Here is an 8,285-nt window from a genome sequence, read left to right as displayed (position 1 = left end):
TCTTATAACTCATCACTCCGATGATAAAACATATAGCAGTTCTCCCCTGTGAGACGCTATAATATTCTTTCCCCACAAATGTCACGTTAAAATTACACCTCTGACAAAATCAACTTATCGATTCTCGTCAATAGAACGATAAGTCCTCAAAATTGCCCTGATCGCAATATTTCTTCTGTCACGTTAAAATCACACCTCTGACAAAATCAACTTATCGATTCTCGTCAATAGAACGATAAGTCCTCAAAATTGCCCTGATCGCAATATTTCTTCTGTCACGTTAAAATCACACCTCTGACAAAAATCAACTTATCGCTTCTCGTCAATAGAACGATAAGTCTTCAAAATTGCTCCGATCGCAATATCTCTCTTGCTAAGTTAAAACTACACCTCTAGCATTTATAGACTTCTTTCAGTGTTTAAAGCAAAACATAACACAGGAAGAATTCTATTAGTCAACCCTATTATGGGAGTATTCGTCCTCAGCAGTTTGAAACTTTCTAGAGTTGTCTTAAATGATAATAAAGAGAGTTCTCTGCAACAGAACCATTGTGGAGGTATATTCTAAGTCAGGAATACATCTCAGGCATTTCTCGTGACTTGTATTTAAAATCAAAAAAAAAATGATAAATGCAAGAAACAATGAGAAGTCAATATCACTTTTTATTCAAGAACCAAAAGAAAGTGATACAAAACAAACTTTGTTCTTGTCAAAAGAACATTACAGAAACCAAACTCACTCATGCATTAAATCAAAAGAGATGAGTTGAGCCTTGAGTTCAGCTAACTCCGCCTCGTGGTTAGCTCGCACCATAGCTTCAGCCTTTGCTCGAAGTTCATCCTCGCTGGGTATGATGATGGCTGCCATTTCCTTTCTGACGTCTTCCAGAGCCTGAGCTTGTGCATGATACTCCAAAGTACTAGCTGCATTCTGGGTACTAAGGATGTTGACAATGCCTTCTTCGCGGGAAAGTTCAGCTTTCAATCGCAGGACTTCGGCTTCAGCTTCAACCAGTCTGTCCCGAAGCGAATTCATAGAAGCAGTTGAGCGTTCTAGTTCTTCTCGCTTCCGAGTGTTACGCTCATGAAGCTCTGTAATCTGACGCTCTTTTTCAGCTAAGTCCCGTTCTAGCGCCTCTCGGTGTATCACTTCAGCGACCTGAAGACTAGCCAAAGTGGACATAATTTGCGGCTGAAGGTCACTATGGCCCATGGTCTCGAAGCGTTGTAATTTCGCCTCCAAACGAAGGATAATCTCTGAGCAGCGTTCGAACCATCGAGTTTCGCCCACACTCCTGACCCCGTTTAAGCCTGCTTCCAGCAGAGGTCGAAAGGAGTTCAAAGTTCCTTGACCATTCATCAAGGACTCGACTACCGTCTTCGCAAGACTGTTTAGGTACACCAAGGAGATTTGGAGGAATTTAGGTGCATTAGCGAGACTGACAATTGCACCTGAAGATACCCCTTCAGCAGCTGAGATGGAGGCGTTAAGATGATGACTAGCAGGCGATCCAGGTGCTGAAGCTGCAGAGGCGATTGAAATGTTCAATTGCGAAGGGCTTGAGGTCAAAGCCATCAATGCTTTCGCTTGGGAAGAGCTTGGCCCAGCCTCCATTGGGGTGAGCGAGATCTTCATCACCGCTTTTGGTGAAGTAGCCACTACAGAAGGGTCAGGCAGGGATTGCTCTTGCATAGGGGCTGATACCTGCATGAGCTGTTGTTCCGGAGGAGGAGTAGCGGCAGTAGCTTCAGGCAACGCTACAGGCGGAACAGTCGCCGTAGGAGAACCAGGTAAATGTTGCTCTTCTAAAGGAGCCGACACTTGCGCAGGTTCTTGCTCTAAAGGAGCAGCTGAAGTAGTCCCGGGAGTAGGTGAACCTGCACGAAAAAACGGTCGGAACGCAGAAAAAGCATGTGGAAGAAGTCGAAACAAACCAAGCTTACCGGTAAGATAAAAAGGAGTATAACCTGATGCTTTATCAGATGGGACCTTGGGAGCATCATCATCAAAAGTGGTGACGTCATCAATGGAATCATGCTCATCGTCATCTTCACCGTCACCTGACATGTTGCCAACATCAGCATCCTCATCACCTCTATCTCTGTCAACTGCATCACCAGCTGGGGAGTCGTCATAGTCAACTCGCTCCTCATCACCCGGAACAGCTGAAGACTCCGGAAGACTTGCACCAGCGGCTGGTCTTTTCATAAGTCCCGTTGTAGGACTAGGCATTAAATCATCAGCTTGTGACATTAATGCTGAAGGAGAAGGAGGTGGATTATCTTCAAGACCCCCTGGTTCCAATACAGGAGACCTAGGAAGATCCATCACCGGAGCAGACTCTGCATCTGCAGCCATTAATTCATCTTCAAGGAGAAGGAGGTGGATTATCTTCAAGACCCCCTGGTTCCAATACAGGAGACCTAGGAAGATCCATCATCGGAGCAGACTCTGCATCTGCAGCCATTAATTCATCTTCTTCGTCCTCAGGAGGATGATAAGAAGAAACTCCGCCCGACAAAGCTGGGCCGTGAGAACGAAGTCCCGCTCTGTGTGGCAGGCCAGCCACGGACGATTCCTGTGGTTCGTCATCTTTAGCAGCTTTGATGGCCTCAGCCATCAACTTGGACTTCTGTTGACCTTTGGGGGGAGAATCAACCAGAAGTTTCCGACGAATTTGCTTATCATATTTGTCGGCCTCATCTGCAGAGAGTTTTCTTTTCCCCGCTGCTAGATCAGATAGCCTGGCCTGATGGATAGAAGCCAGTGGAAAACACCCCCGCTCAGCTGAGTGAATCCATTAGGACCTGCCGTATCCTGATATTCTGCCCCATAGACGCCGCCCTCGAAATCAGGAAAACAGCGGTAGATATGGAAGTTGGTGTCTCGTGCTAAGATTTGGCGAATTCTAACCATGTACCCCCCTTCCCATTTCGCAGACTCCAGTCGCTGCACAAATGGGATGAATGAGTCTCCCGGGGGAGAAGCTGCACTCATTATAGGAGGACAGTGGTGGGAGTTTTGAAAGTCTTGTGACCCTCAGACTCCACCTCTGTAACACCAACAAAGTCAGAGGCCAACTCCCGCAGTCCATACTGTAAGCAACCCACCATGGCGCTGAGGAGGCTCACAGGTCTCCCATGTGCTAAGAGAACAGCTGGGTAGACCACCTCAATAGCAAGGGCATCGATCGACCTGGTAGGAACGACGCAACGCTTGAGCCATAGCATCAAGAATCCAGCCAGCAACGCCGCGTCGGAAATTGGAATCAAAGCTTGATAATGGAAGCTTTCAAACTCTGTATGAGCCGGGAAGACATCTTCCTTGGCCTCATTGGTGTAATGGGAGGTAGCGTCGTCAATACGAGCCTGAACTTCTTCCAAAGTACTGACAGGCAATCGGGTCACAGAGCCGCCTTTAATGGTCAAGTTCTGGAATAAATATTCCGCCCAAGACACTTGCTTAATACCACCTCCACGGGCCCCCGTCAGCTGCATGCAGATATGAAAGTGGCACATCACTTCCCAGAGAGGCGTAAATTTCTGGGCTGGTTTTCTTCAAAAGTTGGAGTTCCGCAGATCCCGGAACAAATTCTTCGTATGGTAAATCCCCGAGAATAAGACCTGAGACTTCGTGCATCTCGTGAAGAGCGAAGCCTAGCTCCCCACAGGGGTGAAGAAAGTGCAAGTCTCAGGACTATACTTCTCTAATATAGAGAAGAAGTGAAAGTGGCTCTGAATAATCCCAAACTTAGTAGCCCGCACTGGACTGGGTGCTTCGCCAAGGGGATACTCCTTAGCAAATAAACTCGGCCGTAAAGCTGTCACCTGCCGATTATAACCAACGGGGCGAACCCCATAGAAAGTCAGAGCTCCTAGAGCAACCCCATCTTGATCCTTAACCAGGGGCCAATCCATACGCCTCGGGACGGAAGCGCATTGGAAATAAGATAGGGGGAACATCCTCTCCATGTTGGGCAAGAAAAGGTTGCGTTCCTCAACTCTCCGCAGCCACTTATAGCCCCCATCATAAGCAGTGCTTGCGTTGAAGTCAACAAAGTCCCCGAAGAGATATCCAGGTTTGGTTATGGGCTTACGGCTTGGGCTTTCAAGTCGAGCGTCCGTAACCAATGTCCTAAGAGTGTCGGAAGAAGCTTGGGTAATTATTTCTACGCGACTCTTCTCCCTCATTCGGAAAACCGGGAGTTCTAAACGCGAGCTGAAAGTTATGTTCATGTCTGCACCACCTTCATGTCCAAAGTGGTGGCGAAAAAGAAGAGGCTCGCTGGTATGTCGCACTGCAAAAGGAAGAAAAGAGTTAGACAACTCAAAATCAAATTTCAGACGCGAAGGTCAAACCCCGCGTCAAACAAGCCCAGACGCGAAGGTCGAACCCCGCGTCAGACAATCTCAGACGCGAAGGTCGAGCCTCGCGTCAGAAATCTCAGACGCGAAGGTCGAGCCTCGCGTCAGAAAGTTCAGACGCGAAGGTCGAGCCTCGCGTCAGAAAGTTCAGACGCGTGGGTCGACCCTCGCGTCAAAAAATCTGAGACGCGGAAGTTAAACCCCTCGTCAAGAAGGTTAAACGACGGAGTCCAGCCCCGCGTTATGAGAATGAGTTTCCTCGTTAATTTCAAGATCAGAACTTGCCGAAACAAGTTTAATGACCACGAAGGTCGTACTCACCACCGATCAAGGGGAGTTGGGGCGTCACATCCGCCTGAGCAGTAGCGCCGCCGGCCGGCGCTGACGGGGCCGATCCTTGAGCCGTAGCGGCATCAGATTTGGTAGGACGAGAGACCAACTTCTTTGGTGCCATTGAATCTCGTCGGAGAAGAAGAACAGTTTTCACCGGAGATGAGAACGAAAATTTTTCGTTAAAATTTCAAGAAGAGTCGAATGACTCTTGATTTGATCCCTAGCGGTCTATTTATAGACAGCTATGAGCTGTCAAATCGTAACGGACGGGATTCGAGGCCATCAGCCCGCCCAAACTCGACCCTCGCGTTCGAGTTGGTTCAGCTTCCAAACGCGATGCTCACCTGCGCGTTCAAATTTTCCCAACGCTGGGCTCACCCACGCGCTCCAATCCTCAAATGCAGAAGTCATCTCTGTGTTGAGACCACCATGAACAGCAATTTCTTGGCTACCAAGGCGACCAAAGCCAGGAAGAAACAAACGACTCCACTGGGGAGTCTGTTGGAGGGGTACAGCTAGATTACAATCAACGTTGAAATCATCTGGCTCGATCAAACGGAGCGAACAACAACCACAAAACATTGAATTCCAAAACTGGTCCATCCGAAATATTCTGTCTTCCCATCAATTCCAAGCAGAGTATCTTCGAATAACTCTTGACTGCGGGTGTGTCTCGCTAGCTCTTGAAAAATCACAATAATCCCAGTCTATTCCAAGCACAAGCTCCGACCAAACGGAGGCCACAAACCTCAGACGTAGCTTCCCCAAATCAACTGCCCATCCGCATACTTCCACAATTGCCACGCGAAACACGACCTTCACACTTTCTGCAGATAGATTGATGACCCCGCCCATTCCTTGTGATCCGGCTGCTGACAACAACATGAAGATGCGTATGTAATGGCCAGCATATATCCGAGATGATTTTCAGAAATAAGAAGGCTTTGGACTTAGCTTTGGTGAATTGCTGCCGTTAGAGAGCCTGCAGCGGCAAGTAATTTCCGCCTCTTTAGACCACTATGGCAATGTTGCATTCCCGTCTAGCTCCTACAAACGAAGCTACAATCAGAGAGAGTGAGCGTGTGCGGTCGATCAATCCGCAAAGTGCGATAGACGGTCTTTCTCACAACTAGATCGAGAAGAGCCTTACATTTACACACAAACTTCCTTGACGTAAGTATGAAAACTCTTATTCATCGATGACTTCACAATTCTGATAGTTGAAGTTATCAATCTGCTCACGACTTTTCACACCCCACTCCTCCCAACACGCTTACAAGCAGCGGCTTATCTGAACAACGGGTCCTTGCAATGCACCACGATAGAAGGCCTACAAGCTCAAAATAGCTCATTCTGCCAGACGCGCGCATGTCATCCCGCGCGTCATCTACACATTTGAAATGAAGCGAGTATCCCCCCGCTGCTGTTCCAATCCACAATCCAACAGCTGAGTGACCTCGCGTTCATGGTGCTTCAACCAACCACCGACCCCCGCCGTTCAACAGTGCAACAAGTCTTAAACGCGACGCGGTCACACCTCTGGCCTCAATGGTGTTTCTCAACCAATCACGACCTATCGCTGGTCGTCTGATGCCACAAATAGCCCAAACCGTGACGCGACCTCGCGTTTCAATTGTGTTCAACCAACATCGCCACCTTTCGCGTCGTCGATGCACAAGCCAATACGTGCATGCCGATCCCTCGCGTTCAATGGTGTTCAACCAACAGCGACCTCTGCGCGTCGTCGATGCCACAGCCAAACGTGAGCGACCCTGCGTTCAATGGCTTGTTCAGCTAACACCCATACTTCGCCGTCTCAATCCTAAGAAGCCGAAGTTGGGCTTTCTAAACGCAGGATTGGCCGTTGGGCACTCACTCAAAACCATGCAGTCGAACGGTTCCAAAACGTTATCCACGTTCTGAGGATTTTCGCCCACATAGCGTAGCCGGATTATAGGAGTTCAGTTACAATCTCCTATCCCCTATAAAAGGCCTCAACAAACACGGGAGATAAAGGTTGTGGATGATCAGAACGCAAAAACCACACTGAGTTGCCGTTTTGACGGGCGCTGGCTCTTTGCAAACAAGAGATTTAGCAGGAGGTTGGATTCTCAGGATCCCAACCACTCCGGCTTGGAGATTCAGTAGCAACGAAATCCTTAGAGATATGATTTTTGAATCAAACTCAGAAGATCAAATCTGAGAGAATCCTTCAACAACAGAAAAACAGCTTGATTATTAACCGAATTTTCGGTTCCAACAACTCTATTCACAGAGTTCAAACTCGTTCAGAGTTCTTAAACTCATTCAGAGTTATTCATAAAACTTTCCACGAAAGTTCATCGTTCCCACGAGATAAAGACGGTCGGATCGTCAACGGAGAGCAAGTTCGACGTAATCAATCGAAGGAAGCACTCCATTGCTGCCAAGAAGAACCCAGTTTTAAACAAAGGAGAGAATCAAATTCATTCTCTCCTCTTTTGTAATCGAATTGTAATCGGAATCAAAGAAATACAAAGTCAAATTTTCTTTATTCTCTTCTTTACAATTTTTCCAACATACAGTGTCACAATTTCTTACCAAAAGTTAGTCATATATGACTAACAACCATTTCAAAAAAACATCATCAAATGATCAATTACATTAACGTCGTCCAGTTTAAAGCAATAAAACTAAGTCTAAACACCTCTAACTCTCGAGTTCTTAACTTCACAAAAATATTCTAATTCCTAATTAAGTTCACGACATCAACCAAATTAAACATGATTATGTAACGGTAGTAAGAAATTTTGCATATATAGAGATTGCATGCAAACTTAATTTCACAACTTTAGTATTAATTGAAAATTGAAAACTAAAAACTAAACCTAATCAAAACTGAGTAATAACTGAAGGTAATTATCTAATCAATACAATTAACCTACTAATTAATCTCGGTACTCTAATTCTATGATAGATCTTAAAAAATTATGTTGAAGGGTAAAGTAATTGAGCAAAAAAGTTTGATATGATTTATGATAAATTAGCAATAACAAAGATTGAAATTTGGAAGATAATTTTAGAAACACTATTTACTTAAAGGAAATAATCTGAGATGCCGGATACATGACTGAAAAATAAAAAAGTTACTTCACTGAAAGTCGTCGATAGCCTGAGGAATTTCAGAGGAGGCAAAGAGCTAGGGTTTGGGTTGGAGGAGGCAAAGAGATAGCACATTCACATGAAGAGAATAGGGTGATCGCGACCAAAAAGCGTAGGATTTAAATGATTTGGACGGTGGAGATGCATCAGCGTGTCCTAATCAGAGATGCAATTTAACCCAAAAAAAACCATGTTAACTGGTCATATAATGTAACACACGTTTAACACAATATAACATGTTTTTTCCTGGGTAACAGTTTCAGGGTTAAATGAGTGTGTTACTTAACAAGAGGGCTCTGTTAAGTTGCAAAATGGGTTATAACTGGGTTTTTTAACACTGGTATGTATGTATGAATGTGTTACCATTTTGCATAGGTACTTCTATCATGAAGTTGTACCCCTACCTGACACTATATACATTACGTATGTTTATACACTATACACAT

The sequence above is a fragment of the Asparagus officinalis genome, chromosome 4 (genome assembly GCF_001876935.1).
Source record: "Asparagus officinalis chromosome 4, Aspof.V1, whole genome shotgun sequence".
NCBI classification, from domain to species: Eukaryota; Viridiplantae; Streptophyta; class Magnoliopsida; order Asparagales; family Asparagaceae; genus Asparagus; species Asparagus officinalis.
This window is presented reverse-complemented; position numbering follows the sequence as displayed.